Raw genomic sequence first — 14,213 nt, forward strand, 5'->3', positions numbered from 1 at the left:
GCTTAAAAATAATTTGACGTGGCTGGGGAGATGGTTCAGCAGGTTAAGTGGTTTGTGGGGAAAGCATGAGGACCACAGTTCAGAACCTCATAAACTCAGGAAAATGGCAGGTGGAAATATAACCCCAACCCCAGATGGTACAGACAGGGGATTCCCAGAGCAAGCTTGCTAGGGAGAAAAACCACATCAGTGAGCCCTGGGTTTGAATAAGAGACTCTGCCTCAAAGAATACTGTTGATGAGAAATTAAGTATGGTTCCTGTCATTGACCTTTTACTTCATTTTGATTCATTTCTTGGCCTCTATGGGCACTACACACACACACACACACACACACACACACACACACACACACCACACAAACCACACACACACACCACACACCACATACCACACACATACACACATACACACACACCACACACACCACACACTTCACACATACACACACAACACACACATTCACACACAACACACATACACACACCACACACCACACACCACACACCACACACATACACACACACACATGCACACACACACACCACACACATACACACACATAAACACACACACATACACACACACCACACACATACACACACACACACCACACACCACACACCACACACCACACACCACACACCACACACCACACACTACACACCACACACTACACACACACACACACACACACACACCACACAAACCACACACACACACCACACACCACATACCACACACATACACACATACACACACACCACACACACCACACACTTCACACATACACACACAACACACACATTCACACACAACACACATACACACACCACACACCACATACCACACACATACACACACACACATGCACACACACACACCACACACTACACACCACACACCACACACCACACACCACACACTACACACCACACACTACACACGTACACACACCCACACACACACCACACACTACACACGTACACACACACACCACACACCACACACACACACACACACACACCACACACCACACACACACCACACACCACACAAACCACACACACACCACACACACACACACACCACACACCACACACACACCACACACCACACAAACCACACACAAACCACACACACACACACACACACACCCACACACACACCACACACTACACACCACACACCACACACCACACACCACACACTACACACCACACACTACACACGTACACACACCCACACACACACCACACACCACACACTACACACGTACACACACACACCACACACACACACACACACGTACACACACACACCACACACCACACACACACACACACACACACACACCACACACCACACACCACACACAAACCACACACACGTACACACACACACCACACACACACACACACACACACACACCACACACCACACACCACACACACACACACACACACACACCACACACCACACACACACACACACCACACACCACACACCACACACCACACACACACACCACACACCACACACCACACACACACACACACACACACACCACACACCACACACACACACACACCACACACCACACACACACACCACACACCACACACCACACACAAACCACACACACGTACACACACACACCACACACACACACACACACACACACACCACACACTACACACGTACACACACACACACACACATACACACACACCACACACACACACACACACACCACACACCACACACCACACACCACACACACACACACACACACACACCACACACACACACCACACACCACACACCACACACCACACACCACACACACACCACACACACACACACACACACACCACACACACACACCACACACACACACACACACACACCACACACCACACACCACACACACACACACACACACACACACCACACACCACACACACACACACCACACACCACACACCACACACCACACACACACACACACACACACACCACACACCACACACCACACACCACACACCACACACACACACACACACACGTACACACACACACCACACACACACACACACACACACACCACACACCACACACCACACACAAACCACACACACGTACACACACACACACACACACACACACACACACCACACACCACACACACACACACACACACACACACACACCACACACCACACACACACACACACACACACACCACACACACACACACACACACACCACACACACACCACACACCACACACCACACACTACACACGTACACACACACACACACACACACACACACACACACACACACACCTTTGCTTCTTGTGCCAGCAGCATTATAGGCACTAGCATACATAGTATAGTTTACGATCCATCATCATGAATCCTCAAGTTCACCTTCTTAGCATGTCCAGTCTCATAAACTGTGTAAAACATGTGGGAAATGCAGATGGGTTCATAGCATCTACTGGTAGAGCTTGGGCAAAATCATAGTTAAAAACAACAAATTTTTTGAAATAGCCGGTGAAAGTCAATTAACTTTTATTCAAAAGCATCCATTACGCCAGGAATGGTGTCACCGACTTGTAATCTGAACTCTTCAGAAGTTTAAGGCAGAAGATCCCAGCTTCGAGTCCTGCTGAGGCCACAGAGTGAGTTCAAGTCTAGCTGGGCAAACTCAGTGTGGCCCTATATCCAAGTTAAGCCATGGGTGGGGTGGAAGTGGGAGGGTGGGGGGATCTCATGCAGTGGAAGCCTGCCTAGTCCTAGGTCCAATCCTCATGTTTAAAAAAATAGATTAATTAATTCAACAAATGTGAGTAGTTCAGTCGTTAGGGTGCTTGCCCAACATTCAGGAAGCCTGAGGTTCAATGAATAAAACTGACAAATAATCCAGATACTTAGAAAGTCATAGGAGAGGATAAGAAAGAAAACTCAAATGAATATGAACTAATATATCAAGGACTCGACTATGGTTATATACCTAAAGATCAACCTGTTCCCTGTTGTTATAATTAACAGATTTGAAACATTAGTGTAATAAAGGCTCTCGTGAGGCTGGAGAGACAGCTCAGTGGTTCCAAGCAAATACAATTCACCTCTAGTTTCAGCTCCAGAGGAATTGATTCATTTCTTGGCTTCTATGGGAAACACACACACACACACACACACACACACACACCACACATACACACACACACCACACACCACACATATACACACACACACCACACACCACACAACACCACACATACACACACACACCACACAACACCACACATCACACAACACCACACACACACACACACCACACATACACACACACACCACACCACATACCACACACACACACACACACACCACACACATACACATACACACATACACCACACACACCACACACATACACACACACCACACACATACACACACCACACACCACACACCACACACCACACACCACACACCACACACCACACACACACCAGACACACACACACACACATACACACACACACATACACCCTACATGCCACACTCCACACCCCACATACACACATGCACCATGCACATATACCACACACACACCATATACCACACCACACATGCAAACATATAACACATCATACATACACACACAACACATACACATAAACCACACATACCACACACACACCACATATACACACGTAAACCACATGCACACCACATACACACACACCACACAAACCACACACATACACATTCCACACATACCACACACAGCCACCACATACATACATATACACCACATATACACAGATATACCACACACACATAAACCACACACACTATAGATACACATAGACACACACCATATACATACCATGCATACACACACATATACACACACTATACACACATTCCACACATACATCACACCCATAGCCACCACACACACTACACATACACACACATACACACACATACACTACACACACCACATATAAACCACACATACATATACAGACACATACCATACACACACAAATTCCACATATATCACACATACACACACATACAGCCACCACACACATACATAACAAACACACACTACCACCACATACATACCACCCACATACCATATACATACATGCCACACACCACACACTACACACACACACATACCACATATACACACATACCACACACACCACATACACACATGCATACACATACACATGCCACACATACATACACTGCACTCACATACACAACATACACACACACACACCGCCACCACCACCACCACCACTACCACACACTTTAAAATAAATCTCTAAAGAATATAAAAATCAAGTTCTCCTATTCTCATAGATGGTGTTGTTTCCAAGACAGGAAGAGACAGTGGTTTGTTTTTTGTTTTTTTTTCAGGTTGAGGAGTTGGTTTGATATGCATTTCATGTGAGTTCTATCCTGTGCACACAGAGGAGATCTCAGGATGTTACACCACTGGTTGTTGTGTCAGCATGCATTCAAATTTGTTCAATGTTTAAAATGTATTGTTTGATATATGTATATGAGTGTGTTTGTATATGTGTGGATGCATGTGTGTGTGTGTGTGTGTGTGTGTGTGTGTGTAGGCTAGAGGATAACCTTGAGAAGCACCCCATAAGCACTCTCCACTTTTTCTCACTGGGATCGAGAGCTCCCTGTCTAAGCTAGGCTGGCTTGCTAGTGCCAGTGAGGCCCAAGGATTGTCCTCTCTCTATTCCCCAGCTGGAGTCAAATAATTTCATGCTTCCATTCCAGGATATTTAAAATTTGTATATTTATTTATGTATGAATGGATTGACTGATCATGTGAATGCATGTATGCATGAATGTACATATCATGACACATGTATGGAAGTCAGAGCACAGCTTGAAGGAGCCAGTTCTCGCTCTCTACCACTTAGGTTCTGAGACCTCAATTCAGGTCCTCGAGCGTGGTGCTATGTGCTTTGATCCACTGAGCCATCTCCCTAAGCCTCCCTGAGCTTTTGAAGAGTTAAGGTTAGGAGTTCGTGCTCGGTTGCATTCACAGCTATCCTGGCCCACACTTGTTCACGTGGCCTGCGGATTACAGGCTGGACACATCTGCAGCCACGAGCCAAAATAAATCTCTTGCCTCTCAAGCCGTTTGTGTCAATAATGAGAAAAGTAACTGTGGCATCACCCCGTGTGCCCGTTTCCTGATTGATTGGGACAACAGGAACAAAGGCATTACTCAGTGAAGGGTACAAGGGACTTGAAACAGTGCCCAGCTCAAGTTCATGGGCTCACGGTGTTGTTCTGGAAGCTCTCATGCACAGGCACTGGTGGGGATTTGCATTTCGAACTTTCCCCTCCCCTACCAAGGCCTCATCTCAGGATGTCCCCTTCAAAAGCAGGTTGACCCCTTTTACTGGCTCCTCGCTGATGCATTCATTTCCTTCTCTTCTGTGTCTCCCTCAGAATCTCATCATATCCAGTCAGTGGAAAATGATTCTGCTGGGTCCCACCCGGATTCAAACAGAGAAAGTAGAAATAACCATAAATTACTCCTACTACACAAATGTCAGGTGGGTCTGCCTGGGCCATTCTTCCGAGAACATTTTCTGATAATTCTGTAGATAAAAGAGGATTCTGAAGGTTTTGTAAGCTTTTCTTTCTTATATTTTTTTTCTTTACCTCTTCTTCAAGATGACAGGAGCCCTCAACAGACCTTTCTCCAAGAATAATTTTCCAAGGCTACCAATTTGGATCTCAAAAGCCCAGACTCAAAGGGACCCTCAGTTTGCCATCTAAAATAAATGCCTGAATAGATATCAGCCGAGATACATACAGAGCAGATGGGAAATGGATAGCTACATTACTAGTGGCTCTGTGAATTGGAGAGGCCTTTGTCTGAGGACAATAGCAATATGAACAAACACTCAGGTTTTTCACTCACAGGCCAGCCAAAGGATCAAGCAAAAAGTCGAATTAAATTGGATTGAATCAGCAATGCCGGTACCATTGCTACATAATAATGTACCACTAGACATCCTGACCCACCTCTTGGAAATGTGGCTGGAAGGATTAGAGCCATAAGCTCAGTCAGTAAAGTACCTTTCATGCCAGCATGAGGACCTGAGTTCAGATCCCCAATAGCCACTCGTGTTAAAAAGAAGTCAGGCAGGCTAATAATGCAACCTTAAAATCCCAGCTCTATGGAGGCAGAGACAGGATGGTCCCTGAAACCCTCTTGCTAGATCCTCTTGCCAAATCGATGAGCTATAGGTTCAATGAGAGATGACCTAGAGTAGCGAATGATGGAGAAAGACACCTAATATTGACCTCTGGCCCACCCACATCTCCCATACACCTAAGATTTACAAAAGTGAAAACAGAGTAAACAAAAAAATAAATGCAATCATATTATTGCCAAACCACCCCTCCAAATATTGTTCTGGTTAACTATGAGTTCACAATGCTTCTAACAAAAGAGGGTTAATCCATAAATGCGCCATTGCTCCCCTGTGCATTGCAAGAAATCAAATAATCTCAAGACCTTCCATGTTGCCAAACAGGACAGGTGCTCTCTTTATTACTTGTGACTAAATCTAGGCTCTGTCCTTAGGATGACTGGGTGTATCATCTTCTGCAACCTTTAATTGAGTTGTCAATCAATTTTAAATCACTTACACGTAAGTTTTGACGTTGCCAATAATTTCTATGTCTTCATTTCAATCTAAAGATATGGGGGACAGTCTATCTGCACCTGGGTATCTTCATTTTGCTCAACTCTGCTCTCCCCTCATAAGCCCCATTTCAGTCGAAGGCACCAGCCTACAACCCATCCATCATCTTTGACATCACCTTCTCATTCCCTCTAACTTACATATCCAATCAACCACAAATCCAGATAATTTCATACACACCCCTCATATTCCACACATCCTTCACACAGAAACATATTCAGACATGAGGTATGAACTGTCATTGGTAGGTGACCCCCAGCAGGCAAGCATTCTTGGGGTTTCAAGGCAATGAAACTTGGCAAAGGTAGTCTTTAGTCCCTAAATGCCCCATTGGGAAGATAAATGAATTCATTCTAAGAACTGTTTTTCTGAATTGTTTACTTGATCACTTCATAAAAATAGAAGAGACCATCCTGGACAGAAGACCATCCATAACATTGAAAAGAAGAAAGAAAAAAGACTTTTTGGTGAGTGCCTGTGATGCCATAAGGTTAAGAAAAGAGGATTGTGAGTTTGAGGCTAGCTTGGGCTAACAAGTGAGATCATGTCTCTAACAACAATAAAGTCAGTTGTCTTAGACATTTGATTTGGGACTTAAAGACAGGTAAACAGGGCTGGAAATATAGTGTAGTGGTAGAAGTCTGGCCTAGAATCTGCCGATAAGAAGCTGAGGTCATGACTCAGTGGTAGAGCCCCTGCCTAGAATCCCCAGTAAGGGACTGGGGCATGGCTCAGCATTAGAGCCCCTGCCTAGAATCCCCCAGTGAGGGGCTGGGGGTGTGGCTCAGTGGTAGAGCCCCTGCCTAGAATCCCCCAGTGAGGGGCTGGGGGTGTGGCTCAGTGGTAGAGCCCCTGCCTAGAATCCCCAGGGAGGGGCTGGGGGCATAGCTCAGTGGTAGAGCACCTGCCTAGAATCCCCCAGTGAGGAGCTGGGGGCATGGCTCAGTGGTAGAGCCCCTGCCTAGAATCCCCCGTGAGGGGCTGGGGGTGTGGCTCAGTGGGAGAGCCCCTGCCTAGAATCCCCCAGTGAGGGGCTGGGGGCATGGCTCAGTGGGAGAGCACCTGCCTGGAATCTATTAGTGAGAGGCTGGGATTATAGTGAGGTAGGGAGTATGAATGACTAAAATCCCCCAATAAAAGATAGTGGCATAGATTAATATTAGAGTACCTGACTAGATCCCTCCAGTGTGTGACTGGAGCATGGCTGACTGGCAAATGTTTACATTGATTCATAATGGCAGGCTGGGGCATGGCTCAGTGCTAGAGAGCTTGCTAGCATGCAGAAGACCTTGCCTTTGATCCCCAACACCGCAAAAGTACAAGAGCAAATAACAAGTGTATACTCAGAACCAACAGTTCTAACAGCTATTAAAAGAAAGAGGTAGAGGTCAGACAGACTCAGATCTCATAGTTTCTTACTAAAGAACCACGCACATAAAATTATGGATTTGATGCCATTGTTTCCCAAGAGCAAATTGATTAACAAATACTTGAATGATTTTTCTACTTTCATTTTAAGTTGATTGGTGCTCAGGGCTCTGGTCTGGACAATTATTGATTATGTATAATTGGAGTTGTATTTGAGTCCCTCATCTCACTTTTATTCTAAGAAGTGCATTCGAGTAACACCCTTAAAAGCTGATGACTATAATCAACCCATCATAATAATAACAATTACAGTAATAACAATATCCTTGTATCCTAGTTCACAGCTCATACGATGCCTGCCTTCCAAGATACTGTCACATGCTCAGTCTCATGCACACAATGATGCTTCTCAGTGCATTTAATCACATGGGCTGTGAAGATATAAATTGGGCTATAAAGAAAAAAGTAAGACAACAAACAAACAAACAAAAAACAACCTATAAATCCAGCAAAATAGTATTCAAGAGCTGGCATACTGTAGTCTTGAGGGCAAGCCTTCTCTGTGCTCTTCCAGAATCTCTGGATTCACTCACCATATCTGCATCTGTCAGGGTGACTTCTCTTCATCTCTGTTGGTTGTCTGGCCTAGAATTGTTCTAGACCTACTCAGTCTGTGGAATAAGGAGGCTATAGGAGTCTTGGAATTAGCATCTGACTAGACATTCACATCTTAACTAATGTTTGGTAGATTTTGGAATATACATATGTGTTTGTGTGTATTATGGGGAGCTGAAGAATGAATCTAAAAGAGGGTGGGAGGGAGGAGACATAGATGTATTAAGTGTATTGGGGGTATACTATACCTTAGAATTTTGACACCTGGGGTATCTAGCTTTCTTGTTCCCTATTATTCTCCTAGAATCTGAATGCCGAGAGAGAGGGAGGGAGAGAGAGAGAGGGAGAGAGAGAGAGAGGGAGAGTGCCCCAATTCTTTATCTCTTGGTTAGCATATATTGATGGCTTTTCTCGTCCTTGGTACAGCACACTTTACAAAAGTGACTTGAGGAAAGAGGGGCTTTCTTGGGCTCACAGTTCCAGAGTATAGTCCACCATGGCAGAGAAGGTATGAGGCCACTACTGAGTATGCATGGGACAGACAGTCACATTGCATCCACAGTCAGGAAGCAGAGAGGGGTGAGTGTTAGTGCTAAGCTCACCGTCGTCTTTTTATTCATCCCAGCCTGTGGGATGGTGTCCTCCACAATCAGAGTGGGTCTTCCTACTTCAATTAATCCACTCTAGAAAACTCCTTTGCAGACATGCTCAGAAGTCTGTTTCCATGGTGATTCTTGTTAGGTTTGTGCCATAGGCTAATCAGATCACATTTTTCCTGCAGTGTTACAGATATTAGCCGGCCCCCCACTATGAATGTGTCTGAGTTTGTAACAAGCTCCTTGGGCACCTGGACTTGAGGAAAGCAATGATGAATCCCTGAGACGAAGTGAAGGTCTAGTCCTCATTACTTGATTCTAGGATCCCTGCTGCTCCAGGGAGAGGAAAATAGCCCATTTGAATTTGTAAACTCTCTAGATATTCCCATTCTAGGACAGTAACAGGCAACAGCAGGCAATGAGGAAGTTAGATACCACTAAATCTACACCCCAACCCATTGAGTACAACTAAGGTTCCTTTCCTCCATCCCTCCCTCCGTTCTTTAGAGTTCTTCCCTACTTTTCCCCTTCCTCCCAAATACTCCCAAATGCCTTCAAGTATCCTCTCAATTCTTCAGGGTGGTCTGAAATACCCTTCTCTCTTCACTGGACCCTGATACACTCTCTCTAGCTTAAAAAAATCTTGTGGTGTGAGGGAACAGCCTCTATCTCCATGGCTTCTATTGTATCTGTGACCTTTGAGTTCTAAATCTCAATGAGCTGACAGTCAAGATTCACAACCACAACAGAGTCCAAAGTGTGTGTTTTCCAGCACATGCACACAGAACTGAGCCTCCAAGTCTAAGGGAGCAAGGCCGTTCTACTCTATCCCCTACACCTTCTCTCTGAAACTCTTTTGTGTCCCTCTCATTCCCAAATTAACTCTGAATCATTAACCCTCTTCCCGAAAACCTCTGGGGTGAGTCTTATTAAGTCAATGATGAAAGAACCCAGGACATGGAATCAACAGTGAGATGAACTTTCTGAATGAACACCTGGAAAGGGTCCTTTCCTTAATGATCCCTTGTGTGTCCAGAATGAAGTTGATTCCACTGTTATTAGGCCTTCATTATTACAGTTCACCCCTGGGTGGGCAGTAGTTGGCACACTGTGATTAGACATAAAGTCATTAACCTTTTTAGCATATCTGTTAGGGTCAGAGCCTGTGCCCTAGCAGTGTGAACAAGCCAGGCTTGGTTACAGGTCTCTAACAGGCCAATTAAAGAGACCTGCGATAATCAAAGTGAGAAGGGATAGATGTATTTAAGGTGGTCAAGTTGGGAAGATGAATAAAGAAGTCCAGCGACTGCTGAAGTTCATCTTCGTGTTTCCAACATGAGATTTAAGATTAAATAGAGAGCAAGAGAGATGCACAGCTAAGACGTGCTGGATAAGCTGTTGTCTGGCCCATCAGTAATCCATCATTGTCTCAGTGACGTCTATCCTGCAAAGTGGTCTGACAATTGCAGCTCAGGTAGGGAAAGATTTCCATTATTGTTTTTGTTTTTGTTTCCCCAAGCTGGCTTTTTTTAAAAAAATTAATTTAATTTTGATTTTTTACTTATTTACTTTACAGCCCTCTCATTGCCCCCTTCCCAGTCACCCCCTCATGCAATCCTTCCCCCTATCCCTCCCCCCCTCTCCTCAGAGCAGATGGAGGCCATCCTGGGTACCCCTCCACCCTGGCACTTCAAGTCTCTGTGAGTCTAGGTGCTTCCTCTCTCACTGAGGCCAGGCCAGTTAGTCTAGTTAGTAGAACATATCCTATGGACAGACGACACCTTTTAGGATAGCTCCCATTCCAATTGTTCAGGACCCACATGAAGGTCAATCTTCATATCTACCTATGTGTCGGGAGGTCCCAAGGGTACAGGTTAGCTGACTCTGTTTGTCTTCCCATGGAGTTCCTATTCCCTTGGGGCCCCTCATTCCTCCTATTCTTTCAAAAGAGTCCCTAAGCTCCATCCACTGTTTGGCTGTGGGTGTCTGTCTGAGTCTCTTCCAGACAGATCTTTCTAGCCAGACAGGAACCCCAGTAGAGTGATAAAGACACAAGCCTACCCACAAAACTTTCAACCCAAAATGTAACCTGTCTATAAGAAGTGGAGATACAGGGGGATGGAGCTGAGACTGATGGAGTGGTCAACTGATAACTGTCCCAGCTTGAAACCTATCCCACAGGCAACCCCCAATCCTTAACACTACTGATGATATTCTGTTATGTTGCAGACAAACTTGCTTCTTCTATGTTTTTCTTGACGTCTCTCTCCACATTTCTGTTTACCTATCACAGGAACAAAGATTTCCCACTTCACATGTCACAGCCCACTCACAGAGGCCAACCCTCTGGAGGTTTAACCCCATCATCAGAAGGGGTATCAATAAGACACTATCTAACGATCAGAAAAACCATGCCACAGAACAAGAAATAGCCACCTTAGCAGGTCCTCAGGAGAGCTCAGCCTTTGAGTCTTATTCATTCTATCAGGAAAATTGATACTCCACAGCCAGTTTTTGTAAGATCTGTCTCCAAAGACAGAGTGGCAATAGACAGATCAAGTCTCATCCATGTTTTGTGGGAAGACAAATGCCTTCTACAGTGATATTTTGAAGAACAAACAGCGGGTGCTTCCTCTATCTCTAGATCTCACAGAATGGTGCCAGAAAGATATTCTCACTTCAGTGTAAAACCAGCTATTCTTTTCAACTTACAAACACAAACAAATTAATCTTGGGTGGGGGTGGGGAGGTAATATTCCTTTACTCAGTGAAACAAACACATGAGCCTTCTTTAAGAAGCCATGTAGAACAGACACATAAGAACATTCCAGAGAAGCTGGGTCAGATTAACGATGGCTTCTACACTGGTTACTAATGTGTTTGTCTAGGATCAGTCAATCACACAGGATAAGGGGAGGGGTGTAAACATCATCCTGCAAATCTTCAGTCTTTCTACTTGTTTTCTAGACAGCCACGCTCTACAAGTCTTTCTTGATGCTGCGTAGATTCCCTTAGGCTTGAGACTGGTTTCTGTTATCGTTAGATGAAATAATAGCAGGATTTCAGAATAGAATATGAGCAGCTGTGAATTCTTCCCATTTGCAGTTATGATCAGGGCTATAGTTGTGACAGTGTCCTAATAAGCCAGTCCCATCCTCGGCAGTCCAGTTGAAGACAAAATAATGACTAGGAGGAGGGAAATTTATCTAATATGGGCACATTGGGAAAATAGAGTGGTCCAGTAGATCCCACCTCCTTTCCAGTATTTATATGAGGTTTGAGTTTAAATGGACGGGAAAAGATAGGCACAGGGCAGCATTCCTGGTCAGAGTGTGGTTGTGTCCGTCACTGACCTATCGTGTATTTTTTTTTTTTTTTGGCTCCAGTCTCTCCTGCAAGGTGATCTGACAAGTATTAGAACTGTAATCTCTTCCAGAGAGACAATACCTCCTATGGCTGGTACTAGGCTAAAGGACTGGAACTCCTTTTCCCAGTACGAGACTCCTGGTGAAACTCTAATTCCTGTGGGTACATTCTATCAAAAGTCTGATCACCAAAAGACAAAGGCATAGGTATCTCTATAATGTATTTGTATTTCTTCTAAGATAGTACACACTGTGCCACAAGGGGTGGATGATCTCCACGAAATTGCTTCAGGTCCATTAGGACATGTCCATCTGCCTAATCCAAAATAGACAGCATAAGAGGTATGTCCTTTGAATGGCACAGACTGTCTACTATTGTGACAAACCACGGATGCCCCCAAACAATCGCAGGAGGGAAGGGTCTAGTCTGACTTCTACTTCATGTCATCGCCCATCAGTGTGGGAAGTCAGTACGTGAACTCAAGCTGAAACTTAAAGCAAGCAGTAACCATAGAGGGATACGGTTGGCAGAATTCCTTACTGACTCGTGCTTGGCCTACTTTCTTATACATATCCGGATATCCAGCCTAGGAGATGGTGATGCTTCAGTGGTCTGGGTCCTCCTACATCAATTAAGAAACAAGGAAATCCCCCACAGAAATGCTCAGCAGCCAATCTGAGGTAGACAATCTGGACTTGCCTCTTCGATAACCATGGGCTGTGCCAAGTGGATAACTAAAGGTCATTAGGACGCATGGCAGAGCCAACCTTGACTGTACTTCACGCGTCAAGTCCTACAGCTCTGAGCCTGCCTTTATGTTTACTCTACCAAAGCCTGAATCTTTTCTGCCCTGAACAACTGCCTCTGTCAATCACCACTGACCTTCATGTTGCTGACTCTAGTGGTCTATTATAGACCTATCAGTCTACTATAGGGCTACAGTGTACTCTATAGGTCTATTAGAAGCCCGTATCACCTTCCATTAGTCAATAGAAGCCTGTATAACATTCCATCAGTCAATAGTACTCATCAATCATTCACATATTCTTCATTAATTCATTTCCTTTGTGTGGCTTTGAGAGATGAGATCTTAGATTCAGACTCCATGTTAAAGAATCTGGACTCTGACCTCATAGGTAGCAGTGAATATCCTAGTAAGAGCACCAGTGGAAGGGGAAGCCCTGGGTCCTGCTAAGACTGAACCCCCAGTGAACTAGACTGGTGGGGGGAGGGCGGCAATGGGGGGAGGGTTGGGAGGGGAACACCCATAAGGAAGGGGAGGGGGGAGGGGGATGTTTGCCCGGATACCGGGAAAGGGAATAACACTTGAAATGTATATAAGAAATACTCAAGTTAATAAAAAAAATATAGAAATAAACAAACAAACAAACAAAAAAAAAAGAATCTGACCCAGGAGTTAACGAACAGGCCAGTACCCAGGACCAGTTTCCAGGTTACTCCCCAACAAGACCTGCATCTAGCACCAGT

The sequence above is a fragment of the Rattus norvegicus genome, chromosome 12 (assembly GCF_021556685.1).
Source record: "Rattus norvegicus strain SHRSP/BbbUtx chromosome 12, alternate assembly SHRSP_T2T, whole genome shotgun sequence".
In the NCBI taxonomy this organism is placed as follows: domain Eukaryota; kingdom Metazoa; phylum Chordata; class Mammalia; order Rodentia; family Muridae; genus Rattus; species Rattus norvegicus.